This window comes from Molossus molossus, unplaced genomic scaffold (genome assembly GCF_014108415.1).
Source record: "Molossus molossus isolate mMolMol1 unplaced genomic scaffold, mMolMol1.p scaffold_m16_p_15, whole genome shotgun sequence".
NCBI lineage: Eukaryota > Metazoa > Chordata > Mammalia > Chiroptera > Molossidae > Molossus > Molossus molossus.
In genome coordinates, this window is record NW_023425350.1 from 27,109,358 (window position 1) to 27,132,954 (window position 23,597).

The window sequence follows — 23,597 nt, forward strand, 5'->3', positions numbered from 1 at the left end:
TAAGGACACGTACCTCGGTTGCAGTTTGTCCCTGGCCCTGGTTGGGTCATGTGGGAGGCAGCCACTCAATGTGTCCCTCTCACATCGATGTTTCTCTCTCTCTCCCTCCCACTCTATCTGAACAAAAAATGAAAAAAAAAAATGTCCTCGGGTGAGGATAAAAAAAAAAAAAAGCAGTGGTACATATACACAATGGGGTACTATGCAGCTGTAAGAAAGAAAGATCTCTTGTCCTTTGAGACGACATGGAGGGACCTGAAAAGTATTATCCTAAGTGAAACAAGCCAAGCAGAGAAAGACAAATATCACATGATCTCACATATTTGTGGAATATAATGAACGTAACAGTCTGAGGAATAGGGTAGACCCAGAGATGTGGAAGTGGGGTACAGACTGACAATCCACAGAAGAGGGAGTGGTGGGGGGAGGGAAGAGATAAATCACAGAACTTATATGCATGTACGTATAACCTATGGACACGGACAACAAAGCTGGGTATGGAGTGGGGGAGATGGGGAGAAGGGTGTCAATGGGGAAAAAAGGAGAAACATCTGTAACAAAAATAAATTAATTAAAAAAATTAATATACCTTTTGTAACACAGCCACCTTAGATGAACCTGGGGAACATTATATACTGAGTGAAATGTAATGAATATACTAGGTCTGCATTCAGACACAGAAAGAAAATACTGAATGATGTCACTTATATATGAAATCTAAAAGTGTTGAATTCATAGAAGCAGAGAGTAGAACAGTGCTTACAAAGGGAGGGGATATGGGGAAAATGGGGTGGTGGTGTTGGTCAGTAGGTACCAAGTTGCAGTTATGTTGTGTGAATACGTTCTAGAGATCTAATGTCCCACCTGGTGAGTAGAGTTAATGATACTATATTGATTGCTGAAAGTTTGTTAACAGGGTACATCTCAGGTGTTCTCACGATACAAAAAACATATGGTAACTATGTGAGGGGAATCATATATATATGGAGAGAGAGATCTGCATGTAAATATATATATATCAAAGTATCATATTGTACACTTAGATATCTATAATTTTTTAAATGAACATGTATTAGGAAGAATTCCACTTTGTAGGTTTACATTGAGCCTATTTATCCAACAAATGCCCTTCTTTTCTTGTATTAATAATTTTAACAGATCTATGAGCAAAGTTTTTTATGTATCATAGTCATGATATTTAACATTCTTTTCAGGAGTTTCCAGGTGAGTCTTCCAAGGATGAAATTAAAAGCGAAGGTTGGAAAATACTAATTTTCTTTTGAAATGACTAAAACCACAGTTTATATTTCTGAAACTAGGGCTAATAATGCATCCTTTTAAGACTTTATTAAGATGAAATGTGATAATATTTGTGAGAGCAATTAGCTCCAAGCATGGACATTTGATACCATCTCATAACCCTTTGTTATTTCGTTTAAAATTTCAATTTTATTTACTTTAGGCTCTAGGACTTTAAGCTCATAGACCTATTCTTAATTAAGGATTATAGTTAAAAAATAATTTAGCATCAGTGTTCAAAGGACTCTCAAGTGGTCATTAATTTTAGTGATTTACTTTAAGAGTTCAGCTTAACATAAACTGTCATTACCTGATATTGGCTTTTTATTAAAACTAACAAGAATCAAATATAGACTCTTAAATGGGCCCTGGCATTTTAGCAAGCATATAATAATGCCTTATGAGTGAAGGAGGAAAAGAGAAACAGCGTTTGGCTAAAAATATTCTTCCCTTCCCACCCATTCATTTCTCTGTTCAATATTTCACTAGGATAATTATTTGGGTCTTAAAAGTTTTGGCCTTTAAAATTTCCCTATTAAAATACAAATCCCTCAAAAAGGAAAAACATTTTAAGTCTTAATTATCTTAAACTGTATTAAGAGATTTGTTAACCAAGAGCTATAAAATATGTTCCTTGGGAGTAGGATGAAGAATAACAGAAGCAGTACATATGCCATGCAGAATCTTTTAGTCACACACATGTGCATTTACACAAACATATATATGCTGGATAAAATACTGACAAAGTCACACTACTATGTGTATGTATGTATATACATTATATAAGAAGAACACATCTTACATCAGATTTTAATAATCTGTGTGCATTTTCAATGTACTCAACCACTTTTTAAAACAATTATAAATCAATTAGAACAATTTGGGGGGGCTATATCAACTATATTGCACATCAAAGAAAGATAAAGAGCAGTGCAATTGCATTTATATTTGCTTTCTTCCCAGATAAAGAGCATCTTCAAAGAGGAACAGAAGTAGAAGCAGAAAGAAGCTTTGATAATCTTGACTCATTTCTGTCTCTTTTCAGCATTCAAAACTTTTCTTTGTAGATTTGTGTCTTCTTTTATTTATGCAAAATTTTCATTGATTATAGATTAAAACATTTTTCTGTTCCATTACTCTATTTTTTTCTTTTTCAGGTCATCCAATTATACTCATGGTGGATCATTGTTTCCTGTTTCCTATTTCAACCTTACTTTCTCTCTCTCTTTTTTATTTTGCTATCACAAAAGTCTTATAATGTACAGTATTTTTGTACACAGGAGTAAGTTTTTCTATAACTACTAGGGCAACATTAAACTGACAAATTTTTAACTGTAATACCTATTGCTCATCTGTTTTTAAAAAGACTACCCCAATTGATACTATACAAACCACAAAATAATAATTGTGTGCCTGTACTCTGATTTATACTTGCTGTCAAACTTTTTGTTTCCTGTATTGAGAATAATGTGATACTAAATATTTGCATTGATTTGTATTATTTATTATTGTTTTATCATATGTTTATTGGTTGTATTTATTTCTCTGTGAACTCTTGTTCATTTGTCCATTTTTCTATTATTTTTTTTCTTATTGATTTATAAGAGCTCTTTATGTAAGGTTGACACTAATTCTTTTTTTATATATTAAATATAGTCTGTTCTATATATCTACATATATATATTAACTTTTAAAATTTAATCATCTTTTGCATTACATGAGCTTTAAAATTGTGGTAAATAAAATTGAATATTTATTTACTTCTTCTTAATGGCTTATAGTTTTATCATTGAGAAACCCTCCCTTTTCGCCCCTAAATTATAAATACAGTTTTATATTTAGATATTTATCATATTAGCAATTTATGTTTCTGAATTTAAGAGAAGTAAGGAACTAGTCCCCCCCCCTTAAGTGAATAGGCAAAATTAAATACAGTTTTTATGCTGATATTCTTCCAACCTAAGCAAGTCTCTTTCAGTGGAAAGCTGTTTTATCAGATAAAATAGCAAAAGAAAAACATTGATCATTTACTGAAGATATTTTTATATTTTATTGTGAATTTTATAAAATGTATATAATATTGAATTTTACGTGATATAATGCTAAATTTTAACTGACTACAAGTTTAGTATAAACCTATATCATATGTAATTGTGTCTGATAATTTTGTTACCAAGTCTTAAGAGGAATTTACAGGGATTTAGTGTTCAGATCATGAGAAATAAGAAATGAACTACACTTGGCAATGGCAACACTAGGAGCTTGTGTTGATTTGTGGTGACCATATTTTAGAATTGACATTGTACACTGAAGAAGAATGAACATAAGGATGCATTATATATGAACAAGGGAAGATCTGGTGTCTTTAGCCTAAAAAAGAGAAATCTTAAAACATTCCTGGTAGCTATCTTCAAATATTTAAAATAATATCATAGGTGAAGAGAATAGACCAATGAATAAGAGCTAGAGAGAAGCAACATTTAGTTTAATGAGGAAGCAATTTATTACTAAAACTGATGAAGAATTGAGTAGGTGGCCATGTGATAAAGAGCTTCTGGTAACTGAAGAAATTCAAACTGAGGTTGGGTAGCTATCTTTCAGACCATACAAAAGGGACTGTAATTGGGCAGGTAACTGAAGGTTGGACTGATATATCTTTTATTCCTAAGATACTATTATTTAATTTTATGCCATGTCACTTGAAAATTTCATAGCCTTATGAAAATTAATTCATGGAAATATGCTGAGGAACTTTCTAATGGAAATAAAATTTCACTAGAAATGTAATGAATGATGTAAAGTGAAGGACTGAGAAAAAATAAGGGTAGTGTTTTGTAATTTCTGTTGGCTGCCATCACCATACTTCCTAACATAGACAAGTAGGGGAAAGGGAAGTAGGAGAGGGGTATAGAATCCAGGAGGCCAATGGTGCTGAAGAGGCGGGAATGGAAGGTTGACATTTCTGGAGCCTGAAATACTCTGGGAACTCATAACTCCCTTAATTTCAGTTTGCAGTTGACCAGTATGTTGAATTCCCAGCACAAGACCTCTCCATCACTTATTTCTATACATTGCTTTAGTCACTTGATCCTTGTTTGCAAGTATTCTTAAAATTCTCTTAACACAAGTGAAGACACTTTAAACAAAGCAATTAACAATCAAGACCTGCTTAGGCTGCATCATGTCAATCACCTTTCTAATTTACATACAAAGGGAACATAGTTGTATGTTTGCTAAGAGGATCGGACAAAATAGGAGCTGGAATTTCAATCTGGTAATTAAATAGAATCTCTGATAAAGTGTATTAATTCACCTGAAATAATGCACCTCCTACTAATTTACTTCATGACCCCGATAAATGAATTTGCAGGATATATCCTTATATTGGGAATCAATACAGTGCATGTGGGATTAACTGCAGAGCACATCAGTATGTGCATTTGTAACACGGGAGGGTAGAATCAGAATTGGGTACCTGAGATGGTAGGGGCTGAGGCAAAGAAGAACCACCCACGCCTCCCGTGGAGTTAAGGCACTGTGGGTGCACATGTACAAGTGGGTGCAGAGGGCAACACAGTGATTGTGACAAGTCCTCATGGCTAATACTACCAATGAAGTCTGTCATGCAGAAACAAAAACAGGAAGGTTATTCACTTGCCAGAGACAGAAACCACTCACGTAATTTCCTTTATTATCTCTTCTCGTGTAATGTAGCCTGCCTAACGTAGGACACAGGGAAACAGAAAGAAATAACCGAAAGGAAACTGTTAAGTCTTCATTAAGCATCCCTAAAGGTCAAATAATGACAGAAAGAGTTTTGACATTTTTGCAAACGATTATATGAGAGACACTCAAAGAAAAAGCCCCTTAGCCCTGGTTAAAAAGAACGGCGATGAAAAGCCACCACGTGTAGTTCCTAAATGTCACCTACTAGAGGCATTCCTCCTGTCTCCTTCCTTCCCTCCCTCCTTTTGTTCTTCCTTTTGTCTTTTTTCATTCTATACACTCTCTTTTATTTATTTTTATAATTTCCTCTCTGATGATTTACTTTAATATAAAATATACTGAAAAATAAAAATACTATAATGTAAATCCTGGACTCTGATTCAAACTCTGGGTGGTTCCTTTTTCCACAGGAAAAAGTTGTGACCCCCTCTCTGCTCCACACGATGGTCTTTAGGACATTAGGCTGGTTGAATGACAATGTGCTAAATGGTAAGATCATACCAGAGCATAATTTTTAACTAAAGGCTCAGCATGGTACTCCTAGTACTGAATGTTTTAATTGGCTATTTTCTCCCTCCTCCGGAGCCCAGAATAAAAATGGTAATCTTATTTTCCAGACACTGTTAGCACTGTTTGGCATTTTCTTAATAAAGCCACAATGCTCCTGGTCTTTCATCATAGCTTTCCAGTAGTTTCTCCAAACCATACTACCCTAATTGTTGTAGCTGGAAAACAGCCCCTCCCACCCCTGGCAAATCTTACTGAGCAGTCAGTAATTGGTTCAGAGGAATGATGACCATGCTATATTTCTCAGCCTTTCATGCAGTCAGGCTCATTTTAAATCAATGCAGCTTTAAGTCCAGTCTTTGAGGGGTGGTTGTAAGGCTCCTGTTTCCAATTCTCAGAGAACAATTGGTAGCAATAGATAGAAACGCCTCCTATGAAGAATTAATTATCATGTCTGTTAACCTGTGGATCAGCGCTAGATAACAAGCTGGGTGAGAAAATGCTATGCAGGTTGAAATGTCATCTCCCCAATGTGAGCCTGTTGCAATATGATTTCATGATTACAGTTTTTCCTTATTTCCGTTTTAGAGTTTATTGAAATAAAAAAGAAATGCCTCAGAAAATTTAAGCATCTGATCACTGATAGCACTGTCTACAAGTCAAGGTGCTGTTTTGTTTTTCTTATCATACTAAGTATTCATCTTTTCCTCAACAAATGGGTAGAAAGGAGCCTCATTGTTTTGAGATTTTGAACCCCAAATGACAGTGTTCAGGCTAAGTAAATCACAGTGAAATAGGCTTTTATTTTCCTGAGGAGAGATGTACTATTAATACTGTCCTCAACAAATAGAAGGAGCGCAGAATATATAGAAATTTGAGTTGGACTAGTACAAAGTGATGCATTAGAGGGGAACTCTAAATTGCATAATCAGAAGAAGAGGAAGAAAAACCTCTCCCCACAAGAAAGAGTGAGATCCAAGGAGTGAGTTAATTTTAACACTGACACCAAAGGCCAGCAATTAATACCTGCAGGGAAATGAAACAAAAGTACCATCACTAACGTCAATACTCCCCTGAAGAGCATTTATTGAAAGAGAAGGGGAGTGATGAGAACTTAGTGATTATTTTACATACAACGTCTCATTTGTCCTTCAGAGGAACTCTTTGATGATACATTATTTGCAGTTCACAAATTTTATTAGGAAGATTAATATGTGTTCTCCAAATCACATAGCCAGAGGGTGAACAGTTGCGATTTGCTGGGCTCTGAACCCTTTGCTCTGTCTATTCTAGTACATTGTCTCAAACTAAGAACCAGATAGGTGTACAAAGAATGTTTAAATACTGCTACATACTATATGTTATATATTATTTAAACTGAGGTAAATAATCTTTGTTAAGTTGTCTAATAATTCAGTTAATGTATATTTATTGGGAGTACTATGTACCTGGGGATGGAATAATAAAATGTAGACAAAATGTACCTTTAAGAAGTTCACGGTATAAGAAAAGATGGACAGTGAAGAATTAATTGAGACAAATTTTCTGAGAGAATATTCCTCCATGCTACAGAAGTGCACAATGCCCCGTCTAGTTTATAGGCTTCTGTAACATGGGAACATAAGGGTGAGATTACAGGGAATTCTCACTCCCACAAATATTGTGTTTTATTATTTTATTGAAAGTATTAGCTAATAAATTAGACATAAATTAGAAAATAAAAAAATTAAACTATCACTGTTGCACTTGACAATTATTCTAAAACTGAAACCCACCATAGACCCATTGAAAAACCATACAAGCAATATGAAAATGTAATAAAATAATAGGCTATAAAAGGAATATATAGAAATCAAGAGCATTTGTATATATAAAACAGCAACCACTTAGATGGCATAGTGTAAAAAGAAAAATGGCCCCATTTACAATAGCAACAGAATGATAAAATAACTAGTAATGTGCCCAACAAGAAAAGCACAAGACCCAAAGGGTGAAATTTTTGCTATATTCCCAACCCAAAATAAAAGAAAAGCTAAAAGGAGTGTAAATATAGATCATGTCTGTCTGACAGAAAATATTAAAGACAGAAATTTTCTGAGTTAATATGATCCAAATAATATACCAACATTTTTCTTTTATTTATTTTTTCTTCTTCAGATAATCAAGGTGCTTCTAAATATCAAGTGGGAAAATCACAGAAATAATTGGGAAACTATGAAAATGAACATCAGAGAATGGGATTAGGTCTACCATTTATTAAAAAATAATAATTATAAAATTTAAGCAAATAAAACTTATGGCTGTGTCTCATGAACATACATGAAGACCAAAGGAATAGAATACAAATGCCAAAATTAAACTTGAGTGCATTTAGAAAACTAAGTTATAAAAAGCAGTATATATGATAAGTTACAAAAATAAGATAATTCAATAAATGATCTTAGGCCAACTGGATTGTCATCTAGACATAGTCATATTTGTACCTTCCATCCCTCACCAGAATAAATTTCTAATGAATTAAAGGAGCAATAGTAAAAAATAAAACCCAAACCACAAGACAAGATTATTAAAGAAATTCCTGAACTTGAAGTAAAAATATTTCTAATTCTGACAAAAAATTTAGGAGTCATTAAAATGAATACATTCAAGTAATTTTTAAAAGTACATCTGCATGTCTTAAAATAAACAAACAGGTAACATTTAATAGAAGCAAAGACAAATATGAATTGGCATAATACATTTTGAATTCATGCTACCTTTAAAGGGATACTTTTCCATAGACAGAATAGGTAATCTAGAGAGCTTTAAGAAAAAGATCAGAATTATAATGAAAAAAAAAAAAAGCAAAGACTATGGACTAATGAGTTCAGAAAAAAAAGGAAATCTAGATAAGTCTTAAAAATAATCGAGGTAATAACAATTTCATCCCTCCAGTTGTTTAGGCTAAAAAAGCATAGGTAATAATTTACTTCTTTACCTTCACTACATTACATGTCTCATTCTTCAGGAAGTCCTGCCTGCTGCATCTTCAAAATATATGCAGAATGGGTCAGCCCTGTCCTGCCACCCCCACCCTGGACCGGGCTGCCCTCCTCTCTTGCTAGGATCGCTGCATTAGGCTAACCAGTCTTTCTGTCTGCACTTCAGTTCTGTAAGGTTTAAACTTAATAGCAACCAGAGAAATCCTTTAAAAATATGTCATATCATGTCCCTTTTTTGTTTGATTGCCTCAGTGGCTTTCATTTTGTCCAGGATAAAGCCAAAGTCCTGTAAATTGTGTACAAAGACCAATCCTTCTGGCTTCTCACTCTCTCTGACAACTTGTTCCCCTCCAAATCTGCTTCCATCACACTTTGGTATTCCTCCAAAATGCCAGATAGTCTCCCATCTTGAGGATTTGCATTGGTTATTCCTTCCACCTAGAACTAACTCACTTTCCCCAAATATCTGCTTAGCCCTCTCCCTCATCTTCTTCAACTTTTTGTCCACATATCATTCTACCAATGAGGCATATCTTGATTGTCATTCTCCCTTCATTTTATTCTATTTTATATTTTTTCATAACAATTATCATCATCTAACATATCATATAATTTACTATACATATATGATTATATGTATGATCTTATACATATATATGCATTTTTCTGATCAGTTTTTTTTTATTTTCTCATCACCTGGAATTATGCTGGCACATACTAGTCAATTAATATTTGTGTAATGACTACATTTAATTTTATTCCTAATCTTATAGAGAAAGATAAATTAAAATTTCAAGGAAATGCCATTGTCACTAAACAAATTGGCAAAAACCAGAAGTTGGTAATACAATCTGGCTAAACATACTTCCAAAAATTACTGGTGGGAGTATAAAATGGTACAAACCCCGTAGAGAGACATTTTGCAAAATCTGCTAAAATGCACTGGAATATATTTATTGGTATAGCCAGTGCATTAGTAAATGCACATGGATGAAAGGACACACGTTCAGGTTATGACTGTCATGTTGTTGTTACAGTGATATATTCATATTAATGGACATTTAACTGGTTGGACAAATTATAGTCCATTAATACACTGGAATACTATATAGCTAAAAAAATTAACAGTTTTATCTGTTCTGATTTGGAAAGCTTGCCAAAATATCTTGTTAAATTTAAAAGAAGATACAGAGCAGTGTGTTCAGAAATCTGGCATTTGTGTAGTAAGAAAAAACTAAAAAAATACATATTTATTTCTATTTACACACACACACACACACACACACTGGAAGAATAGAGAAATTAATTATTTCGGTGTTAGTGGGATGCAAGTTGTGGGAAAAGGAAGTGTGGGGGTGTGGCAAAGGTGAGAGGAAGATATTTCTCTTTATAATTTGTTAAACATATTGTTTTTAGATTTTGAATCATGTTAAAGATGACCTATATAAAACGTTAAATTTTAAATGATTGCAAGATAGGATTTATAATACAGCACAAGAGAGGTATAGATAAAAAGATTAAACTTTCAATCACATCCGAAAGAGTTATGAGAGCACATGTTTTCTTCAGAATTAGAAATGTGTCAAACTTCTCAAAATAGATTGCAGAACATCAATATGTAAATGGATAAAATCAGCTATCTGGAAAAACTCCCACCTAATTACTTCTTGGAAATAGGTGGTCCTAATGAAGAGATGAGAGTGCTATCAAACTATGACTACACCAGCAAGGTTAAATTGTGACTAAGACAATCCTATTAAAAATTACAAGAGAAAGGATATACACTGAAGTGAAATGGCTGATTAGCAATATAGAAATGCCAGAATCAGAAAGATGTGCTAGCAGTTTATTCCTCAGTGCCCAGGGTGGGGTCCTCTGGACAAGTGTTCTTAACTTATGGTCTCCTTAGCGTATACACTCATTATGGAGATGGATACAACAGGTTATTAAAGACTGATGTCAAAATCCATTGAAAGTATCTCACTCCATCACTGTACTTCGATGAAAAAAGACCTGGAGAGTATTATGCTGAGCAAAATAAGCCAGTCAGAGAGAGACAAGTACCACATGATTTCACTTATTTATGGAATATCATGAACAAAATAAGCTGTCCATCAAAATAGATCCAGAGACATAGAAGTAAGGACAGACTGACCAACCTCAGAGGGAAGGGGGTTAGGGGTTGGAAAGAGATAAACCAAAGAGCTTATACACATATATGCATAATCAATGGACACAGCCAATAGTTTGGGGAAAGCAGGAGGAAGCTGGGAGCAGAGTGGGGGGTCAATAGGGAAAAAAGGGGGACGTCTGTAACACTTTCAACAATTAAAAAAAAACTTTATTATCAGATGCAGTTTTCTGAGAGTGAATAAAAAGATAAGACTCATTTGAATATTTCATTCTACCAGATATTTTTATTTTTATTTTTTTTATCCTCACCCAAGGATATTTTTGCATTTATCTTCAGACAGAGCTGGAGGGAGAGAGGGAGGAGAGAGAGAGAAACATTGATGTGAGTGAGACACACTGACTGGTTGCCACCCACACGACCCCAACTGAGGCGGGGGACAAACTGCAACCGAGGTCCGTGCCCTTAGCGAGAACTGAACTCAGGACTCTCTGGTCCACAGGCCGACACTCTAACTGCTGAACGAAACCAACCAGAGCCAGATATTTTTTTCTTTATTGATTTTAGAGAGAGAGGAAATGAGTGGAAGAGAGAGATAGAAACATTGATGAGAGAGAACATCGATTGGCTGCCTCCCACATGCTCCCCCACTAGAGATCTGGCCCACAACCTGGGCATGTGCCCTGATGGGGAATCCAACTGGCGAACTCTTGGTGCATTGGTCAACGCTCAGCCACTGAGCCACACTGGCCTGGCTCTACCAAATATTTTCAAAGGAAATTATGCATATACACTTAGTTCTTTTGGTATTTTGGTTAATGTAAGTCTATCTCCCCGACTTTTATCATGTTAGGAACCCTAACAAATACTCCAACCCCATGAAACTGAAGGCTAGGTTCAGAATTGATATCAGATTCATAAGGTGTTGCCAGAAGGCGTTCTGATGTTACTTTATATTATTAGACTCCTATTACTACAATGATAAAATCAAAGGTTATTTACTAGAGGCAAATAGGATGGGAAGAATGAAGTGACCGAGTTAACACCCAGCACGTGCCAATTTTTAAAATGTTATTAAAATAAAAATGTGAAAAAATGTTCTCTGTTCCCACCCTGGCCGGTTTGGTTCAGCGGTTAGAGCGTTGGCCTGCGAACCAGAGAGTCTCGGGTTCAGTTCCCGCTCAGGGCACGTACCTCAGTTGCAGTTTGTCCCTGGCCCTGTTTGAGTCATGCGAGAGGCAGCCACTCAATGTGTCCCTTTCATGTCGATGTCTCTCTTTCTCTCTCTCTTTCTCTCTCTCCCTCCCACTTCATCTAAACAAAAAAATGGAAAAATGTCCTTGGGTGAGGATTAAAAAAAAAAGTTCTCCGTTCCCTAGAAAAACTAGCTATCAAGGTATAATTTTTTTAAAAGAGAAAATACTATCTCTTATTTTATTAATATAGAACAGTAATGAAATGCACTGTTAATAAACTACCAAGTAGGAAACTTCTCATTAAAAAAAAAAATTAAAAAGTTGAATTCTTTCCTTCTCAATTACCATGCAAATAAATATTGATAACAGCTTTCATGTCATTTTCTGGTAATGGCCACTCAAGCAAAGAGAATATTTCATTAGAAAAACCCAACACTTCCCACACAGTATCACATTTTTCAAAGTATCGGTGTGGTGACTAATAGGCTTCTTTTAATTGTGGACTTAATGGAGGTGGAAAACTTACAACAAAACAGCTCCAGAAGCTTCTGCTACCCAATTATCCAAATGCTTTTCTTTAGGGATTTTTATCCCATTTCTGTTAAACAATTTCCATTTAAATCTTTGCCCATGAAGAAAGTTTTTCTTTTTGCCTTATGTGATCAATTTTTAAATGAATCAAGTATTTATTAAACTCCAAGAGATCTCTGTGGTAAGTCCTGCTCTGTCTCTTAAAACTAGTCCTTCTGGACCATTTGATTTCCCTTTCCTCCCAATCTATGACTTACTCTTACAGATTTTGTTTTTTTCTTTCCAGGATGCTAATGCTATTTATTTTCTTATCAGTGCAGACAAAAGATGCTACCTTACCTAATGTGGAGAATCAAATGATCAAACAGTTGTAAGCATATAAACATACAACATATAAGAAACAGTTGTAAACATTTAAGTTTCTGTACCAGGCACTGCGCTAGGCACTTCACAAATATTACCTAACATAGAATTCAAAATCACCATTTACATCCACATATTGCAGAGGAGAAAACCAACAATCACAGAAGTTTCTTTTAATTACATAGTTAGCAAGAGGCAAAGCCATTTTTAGAACTCAGAATTTTTTGGAACTCTAAGATGCATATACTTCCACGAGGTGAACAACATTGACTGGCTCTCCTTTTTTCTATTGGCTCTTCTCATACAACCCCTCTCCAGCCCTTCTGAGATAGATGCTCTGGGCAGTCTCAGATCCTAGGTAGCAACCCTGTCCGTGGATTAGACTTCTGCCTAGATTCTGTCAACGGAGATTGAGTAGGTGATCTCTAACATTCTTCTGACCCACCATACAACTGGAACTTAACCCTGATATTTTAGCTTGCATTTTCCAGGAAACAGATTCAGAGACAGGTTACTATACAGGAAGTTTATCAGCGAATGTTTGTTTTAGTCTATCCAGGCCGCTCTAATAGAATACCACAGACTGGGGGGCTTGTAAACAACAGAAGTGTGTTTCTCACGGTTCTCAAGGTTGAGAAGTCCACGATCAAGGCCCCAGGAGGTTTGTTGTTTGATGAGAGTCCGCTTCTTGGTTCATAGATGTCTGTCTTTTTCTTATGTTCTCACCTAGGTGAAGGACCAGCGGGCTCTAAGGAGTCTATATTATAAGAGCACTAAGCACACTCCTGAAGGCTTTATGCTCATCACCCAATCACCTCCCAATGACACCACTTCCTAATAGGGTTTCACAGGTGGATTTTGGTGGGACACAGCATTCAGTCCATAAGAACCTGTGAGGGAGGAAGTGAAGCAAGCAGAATCAGGTTCAGGGACAACCTCAATTATGATGCGGTTGCAAGGAAGGAAGGTCTCAGCCTATTCCACAGTAAACTCGGGAGCTTGACTGGCTTTCAGAGTTGGTCCAAATTGAGGCAAGAGGCTGGATCTTCATACCCTCACATCAAGAGTTATTAGGTGTAGGCTATGTGGGAAAAAAAACATAAACTTGACAAGGCATATCTTTTTATCGTGGGGAAGAACTCAGGAATTGCATCAACAGGAATTATATCTGGTAGTTGGAGAGAATGAATGCCTTTCTCCACAAGAGGGGGTCTGGATGGCACACAAGAACAGTTACTGCACCAAACTCCCTTCCCTGGTCCATTGTGATGGCCGTGGGTTCCTGCTCAGATTTTCTTTGTCTCCTCTTCCAGAGCCATAGTCTATTTGGATCCTTTATCTTTCCGATTGATTCAAGTTCCTGTTTAGAAGGAAGTCCATAAGGTCTATGCAACTATTAGAAATATGCTTTGGGTTTTTCAGAGTAGTTCTCCCAATTACAAATATATTAACAAGAGTTGGTTAGGTGTTCTGATATTTTCTGAAAGAGTTCATTTGTTCTGCAATTTGAAAACTGTCAGTGTTGAAATTTCTGCCTCATGTCTTCACTGAGCTTTGGCTCAGTTCACATTTTTGTAAACTCTGTGGATTTCAACTTTGGTGTGTTACATGTAAGTTGGCCTTCCCTTTCTGGGACTCACATGCTCACTTTACAACGTGGATGGGAAAATATTACTATCTCCAGAACTCTGCGATGTTAGACATGTATACTTTAAAATTTTTATCAATAATTATTACTACTTACTTTAATATTTTAAAAATGAAAAATAAAACTTTTCTTAACATAGTTTATAAGAATGTAAAAATCTGGCACAATGAATGTACCCATGCTGCTGAACCTGACACAGAAAGTCAAGATTCAACTACCAAGCTTTTCCTTGCTTTCTTTCCTACTTACATTTAGTTTCTTCTTAGTCTTTTTTTTTCTCATTGAAAAACCTATTCTTTTAAATATGAAATTTGAAAAAAATTTTAGACATGCATAGTTACAATTTATAGAATTGGTTGGGGGGATATTATCAGTGAGGGGAGGGTGTGAAGAGAGTTGGATGAGTTAAAAAAGATAAAAAAGATGATTCATGTACTGCAAAAAACTGAAGAATGTGACCATAAGGCATAGTAGAAGGTTTGAGCCATTGTTTTTTTAACATAATTTTGGCTTTAATAATTGGTTCTTTTGAGTAGAAAATTGTTGGGGTGGAAAGCAAGATTGTAGGGACTTAAGGACAAAGACAGGGGAGAGAAAATGGCAACAGCTGGCAGAGATCACTTAAGTGTGAACCCACTCTTCTAAGACTCAAAGAAAGGATCACAGACAAAGAATAGAGAAAGAAATATGTTACGGTAGGTGTTAAAGAAAAACACAGGCCCAAAATGGAGTTATTTGTGTTAAAACCCATGACAAGAGAAAAATTCTGAGATGTTCTAAATTAAATTATAGTGGCCAGACAGCGAGAGAAAGGAACAGGAATAGTTAACCAGTTAATAGCTTTGGGCCAACTAAAAAAGACTCACCACAGTTCTGAACGTGTGTGGGAGGTTTGACTCAAGCTCCAGGTATCTATCAGCTGACCACCGGAAACTACTGCATCCTGCATCTCATGACTCTCCAGGACTGTTGCCTGTAACCAGTCGAAGGTAGTACATATTTCTTCCTTACAGACTGTGTACCTGCCGAAGAACCATCCTGTTTCATGCTTTCTTACCCCCTATCTGTAGCCAATGTAAATTCCTTCACAACAACTTCTAATCTTTCTTCCCCAAAACATAATGTGTAAAAGTGCTGGTCTACTCAGGACGGCAGACGTGCTCTTTTCCACTGAGCGCTGCTGCTGGTGGTTTAGGCTTCACGCCCTTTAACACGGTCTTCTCGCTGGCATATGGCCCAGCAAATCCTTTCGTTCAGAAAAGCTTTCAACTGTGGAAGTTTTTTGTTTACTGCACGATACCAAACCTAGATTTAATACCTGATCTAATTGCAGTTTCAACCTTCTCCAGGAAAGTAATCTTAATTGGTCAGTCTTGAATTTTCTGGTAAGTAACAATGAGGTGACCACAGGCCCTCTCCATCCCCCAAAGGAAGCTGAGGCCATCTGCCTGATGAGACCCCCACCTTTCCCGAAGGTAACCCTGCCTCAAACAAGTTTATTTGTTCTTTTGCTAATAACTTTCTTGTTCACCCAGTTTCTGCCTGTCAGAGTCTCCATATTCTACATCTTTCTGAGGATCCTCTCTTCTTGCTGGATTGGACGCTGCCGGATTCATGATTTGCTCAATAAAGCCAATTAGATCTTCAAATTTACTCAGTTGAATTTTTGTTGTTTAACAGGGGAGAGAGACAATGAAAAATGTAAGTGCTACACATGCCACTAATCGCATTAAAAAAGGAGGTAACCTGAACTTTGGAGGCTGAAGGGTGAATCAAAAATGGCTGCGGGAATAAAAAGAATGAGTAGGTTTCTTTTTTTTCAAAATGGAAATGCAATTTTTCACTTTATTCAAATCTGTAAAAAACACTGTGAAAAAACTGAATTCTGACTCAGAAAAACTCAATGAATCAAAGAATCCAAGTGATGTGGTCCTAAAGTATAAATTAAGTCATCTGAGAGTTGATTTTTCAGTTTGAATCTGAAATACTCTGCCCCTGCTATCAATTCCTTCTCTGAACACTTCCTTCAGTATTTGAGACTTCCTGTAGCCTCCAGCAATATTTTTTCATACTGGTACCAAGTGTTGATCAGCAAATCCCCTCAATTCCTGGAGTGTAATTAAAATGTAGAGCTACGCCCATGGGGCTTCCTAATTTGCAGGATAATCGATGGGTAGCACTTGCAGGACCCACATCTCATCCTCTTCATGCCAGTGGCATCTTTCCCAGAGTTCCGACAAATCTACATAAACATAGGATAAGTCAGTCACTTTGAACATACACATTGCAGTTATATTTAGATATCTATCTGAATTTTTAAAGCCAAGTTGGTGAATTATGAATCTACCTTTTTCTTTCTCTCTTCACCAAAACAAGCCATTTGTTTCATTAACTTAAAAAAAAATCAGTTTTCCCAGTGAGTAAAAAAGCCAATTTTAATCAAGCATGAAATGGTCATCTACATATGATTTGTGCATGTTGAACCAACTCTTTATCTTAGGGATAAATCCTAGTTGTTCTTGTGTAATCCTTCTAATGTGCTGTTGAATTCTGTTGGCTAGTATGTTGCTGAGAATTTTTGCATCTATGCTCATCAGGGATATTGGCTGTAATTTTCTTTTCTTTTTATGTCCTTGACTGGCTTTGATATCAGGGTAACACTGGCTACACAACATTAGTTTTGAAGTATTCTTTTTTTTTTTTTTATGGAAGAGTCTGAAAAAGATTGCTTCCTCATTAAAAGTTTGGTAGAATTCACCAGTGAAACCATATGGCCCTGAGATTTTCTTCTTTGGATATTACTAATTCTGTCTCTACTCTTGTTATTGGTCACTTCAAGTTTTCTATATTTTTAATCTTGTAAGATTCTTTGTTTCTATTAATTAAACCATTATTTCTTTGTTTCTAGGTTTTCCAATTCATTTGCATGTAATTGTTCATTGTAGTCTATTATTATTCATGGTATTCATGTGTATCAGTCATAATATCTCCTCTGATTTCTGATTTTGTCTTCTCTCTTTTTTCTTATTTAGTCTAGCTAAAAGTTTGCCAGTTTTGTTTGTTTTTTTAAACTAACTCTTAGTTTAATTGATAGTTTATATTGTTTGTTTCTTCTTTACTTTATTTCTGCTATATACTTTGAAGATGGTTAGGTACCTATTTCAATTCTTGTAATGTTTATCTTATAATTGAATCTACTTATATTTAAACTTCTACTGAACTTACATTTTACATTATTTAATATTGAACGTATATTGAAATTGAGTTAAAATATCCATCCATTTGATTTCTAAGTGTGTTGTCCATGAAGACCAAAGAAAAGCAAGGGATGGTTACTCCAATATCTCTCTAGCATTTAAGATACATCTTTGCATCTGACTCATAACAATCCACTATTCAAATTACACTGAATAAACAAAGCTCTCATTAAAAACAATGAGAAATGAGCACTGCCTAGTTACTCCACTTCACAGCTACTTTAATGTGATCTCAAAGAATAGATCATATTCTTTGAAACTTCTGCTCCACTTTCCAAAGGTTGATAAACTGATAATTTGTTGAATCTTACTCAAAACTCAAATGAATTTATTTTTTATCATTTTCACTGATGTTCTCAGTCAGGATTTGCTACATAGACATTGAATTGGTTTCTACTGATAGAAAACTTGTTTTTTGTTTTTATCATCACCCGAGGACATTTTTTGATATTTTGTTTGGATAGAGTGGGAGGGAGAGAGAGAGAGAGTAACATCGACGTGAAAGGGACATGTCGAGTAGTTGCCACCCACACAACCCAACCACGGCCAGGGACAAACTGCAACTGAGGTACATGCCCTTAGCGGGAACCGAACCCGGGTCTCTCAGGACCGCAGGCCGACGCTTTAACCACTGAGCCAAACCGGCCAGGGCAGAAAACTTGTTTTTTAGAACATTCTTTATCAACAACATCTTTTAACATGTAATGTAAGGACATGAATTCCTTTCCCTACATGATATGCATCATATGAGAGCTACTGACCAAATATTATAGAGGTTCAAAACAGGGTGAGTACTAGGGACTGAGAACGTTTAGTAAGGACATGATTTAACCATCACAATGGAAAGGGAACCCACTATATGGGAAAGCATAATTACCAACAATACATCAGATAAGAGGTTAGTTTCCAAAATATATAGAGTATTCATACAACTCAACAAAAGGAAGACGAAGAACCCAATTGAAAAATGGGCAAAAGACCTACATAGACACCTCTCCAAATAGGACACACAATGGCCAAGAGACATATGAAAAAATACTCAACATCACTAATTATCAGAGAGATGTAAATTAAAACAACTATGAGGTGTCACTTCACGCTTGCCAGAATGGCTGTCATCAACAAATCATCAAACAACTAGTGCTGGTGAGGGTGTGGAGAAAAGGGAACTCTAGTACACTGCTGGTGGGAATGCAGACTGGTGCAGGCACTATGGAAATCAATATGGCGTTTCCTTAAAAAAACTTAAGAATTAAACTGTCATTTGATCCGGTGATCCCACTTCTAAGAATATATCCTAAGAAGCTTAAAACACCAATCAGAAAGAATATATGTACCCCTATGTTCATAGCAGCACTATTTCCAATTGCTAAGATCTGGAAACAACCCAAATTTCCATCAATGAATGAGTGGACAAAAAAGCTGTGGTGCATATACACAATAAACACTGTAAGAATCCTTTGAGATGTCATGGAGGGATCTGGAAAGTATTATGCTAAGTGAAATAAGCCAATCAGAAACAGATAAATACCACATGATCTCACGTATTTGTGGAATATAATGAACAGAAAAAGCTGATGAACAAAATAGACCCAGAGACATAGAAAGGAGTATAGTTCAGCCTGACAAACTTCAGAGGAGGGGGACAGGGAGAGAAATGAGATAAACCAAAAAACTTATATGTATGTATGTGTAACCAATGGACGAAGACAACAATGCTCGGTGGGGGAAACAGTATAGGGAGGGGTATGTCTGGGGGTAAAAATAGAAACATCTGTAACAAAAATATAATTAATAAAAAGAAAATGGGTAAGCATTTGATTTAGTATCTCCAGAAGGAGCAGAAAATGTAATCTGTTACAATGGCCTCACATGTATACCCATAGAACTGTATATAGAGGCAGAAATCTTCATTATGAAAAAAAAAAAAAAAGATGGGAAATCTCACTATAGTAGAAACATTTTTGTTTAAAATTTACATAAAATAAAGTTGGATTTTAACCTGAAATCAGTATGGAACTGTTTAAAGTGTCGTGCAAAGGAACAGTTCTTTAGGGACGAAAAGAAAAAAAAAACAAAAAAGCAAACGATAGAAAAGAATTTGTGCATTTTTTTTTCAGAACCCTAGAAAGAAATTTGTTGTCCTATCAGAGAAAAATCTACCTTAAATGAAAAAAGTTTTTACTTAAAATCAAACATTTTCTAAATGAAGGCAAATGTAGCTATGTAATACTATATGAGTTATATAAGTAGTACCATCATAATTTTATCTCCCTGGTAATTTCCAGGAAAATGTCAATAGGGAGAGTGATGAGAATTATCATAACTACTCTTTGTGTCAAAATAACACCAGTTGTGAAATTTCTTTTCATAAGAAAGAAGTTGCTTGGTCATTGATCTCCTTATACATTTGTCTTTTGAGAACTGCAGTTGAAGTGATACTTCTGGATTCTGACTACAATTTACCATGCTGTTTAAACAAAATATAGTTGAATGTGGGGATGAGATATAGTTATTTTAGTTAGTTTTAAACCTCTCTTTGAAATATTAACACAACAATCTGAGAGCTAAACCTGTTTATAATGCTTTTCTTTTTAGATATTTCTTTTTTTAGACATATATATATATATAATATTTCAGTGATAATTTTAAGCAATCACCAGATAAGAATATATCATATGGAGATTTTCCCAAATCATAAACATTGCCTCTCAGAGTTTGGTATCTCTTAGTACCATTGTTTAATACTGTTGTTTTCAAATTGTGTTCTGGGAACCTTCAGTGATTTTAATCGAGTCCTTCACAGCTAACTGCCTTTGAGGGAGGTTGAAGGACTTGTGGGTGGGAAAGAAGGCTCCAGCCAAGGCTCCAGCTTTCCTATGGTTTTTTTTACTAGGAAAGCTGAGACACTGTACATTGTTCCTCTACTTGACATTTCTTTTGAAGAAACAGTACTTACTCCTTAAAAAAAAATTTATATATATATTACTTTTTCTGCTTTACAAAGTAAAAAAAAAACAAAAACTAATGAGCCAGAACCCCAGACCCAGTGTGCTTTATTTAAATAACTCATTTATTTCATGTATTCTCTAGAGACTCAATAAGAACATGGGCAGAAATATTTCTTTTATTATTGTTCTTTTCCGCAATATTATGACATTCATCTTCTCCAGAACTGTCACCACTACTTGCAGATGCTAATATTCTTTTCAGAGAGAATGGACAGACAGGATAAAAAATGTGTTGAGTCTGAAGAGAAGCTCACAATGGCTGCTAGCACTCTGATTTAATCACACTGCTTTTCATCTCTGAATTAAGGAAAGCGCCCTTGTTCTCGTGATAGGAATGGCGATGTGTCCAAGAAGTAACGATGAGTTTTAAGTGACATCAGGTAGAGGGTATAGGATGTGTGGTGGCGAAAAGAAAAAAAAAAATTGCCAGATTCAGAAAAAAAAATAGATCTTTGAAGAACAAAACGTGAACTCCAGAAGGGAGTCAATGAGAAGATGAAGTTTTATGAGCTTTTAGCAAAATGTTGGCAGCTTGGTAAAAGATGGCTCTAATAAAAAAGTCCTGCCATGTGGGTGGGGGAGGCAATATCTGAGACTTCTTATTAAAGTGTTATAGTTCCAATAAAATGTGGTTTATATGCTTGGCAAGATATCCAAGACTCTTAAAATTTGAAGAGAAGAACATTGAATGCTGTCCAAAACTCCAATTCAAAATTTTTTTAAAAATAAAATTTACTTGATCTGTAAAGAAAAATGAGATTTTTCCAATGTTAATGTTTTATATTTGGCATCTGTTCTTCTCTCAAGTAATAATTTTGAAGAAAACATAATTCTGTGATAAGCATAATGTGCCAGAGCAAGGCAGAGATAGTCCTTTGAAATTGACTTTAGGGATCCAGAGAGAATTTTCAGTTTTATAAGCATATAAACCATGCAAAATAGACTTATACTTTTCTTTCCAGAATAGACCCAATTTATCTGTCCATTTGAAAAGTTTCAGGATTCTCTTATCAGTTGACCCCTGCATGTCAGCACTGGTTTTTATGGACTATGTACATACGTACATAAACGTATCATGTTATAAAACAATGGCCTGGATCGAAAAAAAAAAAAACAACAAAAAACAATTGAAACACATATGCATTGCTGATAATGCACAAGTTATTGTTGTGGACCACATAGGCATCTCCTAGGAGAGTTGGAACTAGTTTTGTATTCTTCTATGCCAAAAATTGTCCTCCGTCAGTCTCTGCATGGTCATCTCTCCTAGAAAATACTTCTCTTCTTCCACCTATCTTCTCAATCCTACCCAGTAGAATTTCCTAGAACTTCTGTATTCTATGGAAATACATTTACACAAAACCACACATTTTCCTTGAGTTCCCATAGTGAAAACCACGGTGCTCTGCATATGCTTGGCACATCTTCCAGGTCTTTGATTGACAGGCTGGTGCTAGCTGTGCTTCCCAGGCAGTGCTGCACAGAGCGGAAGCATGGCTGTGAAGCTGGGACTAGAAAGTCATTTTTCTAAGAATGCCTCTTGTGCCACAGGATGATACATACTGCACTTGAACTGGCCAAATCCTGCCCATGAAAGTGTTTTTTTCTGCAATATTTTTTGTTTGCTTTTGTTATTGTTGGAAGTGGAGATGGAATAAAGAAGAACTATGTTTTGTGACAATATTCTGGGGACTCATCCTTTCTCTATGGGTACAGCCCTTGGGCATATAATTTTTCCCTAAAGGGTAGTTCAAAATATAATATTTTTACTTTATATTTTGCATCGAGAAGGTCCACTAACAAACAAAAATTTCACATCAAATGATGCATAAATTGCATCTTATTCATCAAATTATTTCATGGCCCACTTTGGAGTAGGAAAATTATAATTAAAGGCTTAATGCTGGAAAAATGGCTTTGTAGCAATTAGACAATAAGAGTTTTTAATGATAGCTCTTTTGGTAGTTGTTTTTCACAGCATATATTATTTCCAATCATCAAGGAAACAAATATGTCCATAAAGTCCTTGGCTTTTCATGGAAATCATTTTTGCTGATATCTGTAGACTCACCAAGAGCTGATTTGAAAGGACAAATGTTCAGTGTTCAGTTACATTTTTAATAAGTCAGTGTTCAGTTACATTTTCCTACATGTAACTTTCATCTTTCTTTTTGGGGCTAAGGCATTAGTTTATTTTTTTAAGCTTTTGTAGGTCAAAGCTCTTTGTAAACTATATGATGTAGTATGTAAGAAATATTTATGTTCCTCATATGCATATAACTTGTTCTAAAAGAGTGAAGTAATTTGCCTGAGTCATTTCACACAGGTTCATGTTATCCGTGCTCCTTAATGGCTTCACAGAATGTTGGTCACAACTTTGTCTATGTTTCCTCATGCTGAGAAATACCACATTGCCTACATCTATGTTAATTCTATACAGGTATTCTTTCCCAGAGCTAGTCATGATCTGGCAGCTCGATTTGAGAGATTGTCTTTTCTAAAGTATCATTCAGACAGTACAGGAAAGGTAGAGTAATAAAAATGAGTTGTCAAGATGAAGCACAGGGGCCTGTGTATTCATGTTATCTCATTTAATGTGAGTTCTACATTTAACAGCACCTGTCTTGTTAGTAATTTGTCACCAGCAACTTCCTACCAGCTAGAGTTGGATCAACATTGGCTACATATATAAATAAATGAATGAAATCTATTAGGTGTGTATTATTCAGAGAAAGCACTGTGCGCATTTTAAAGGACATAGATGCCATGATTCTTAAATTCAGCCATCAGTTGGCATACAGACAAGTACAGGGTGGGTAAAGGGCCAGACTTCCTTCCTTTGGCATCAGAAGTAAACACTTTTAGAGTTAAGAGGAAGAAATCTCTGAATATTTATAGTCTATAAATATATTTTTGTGTGTTTTCAATAATTTGTTCCAATTTTCCA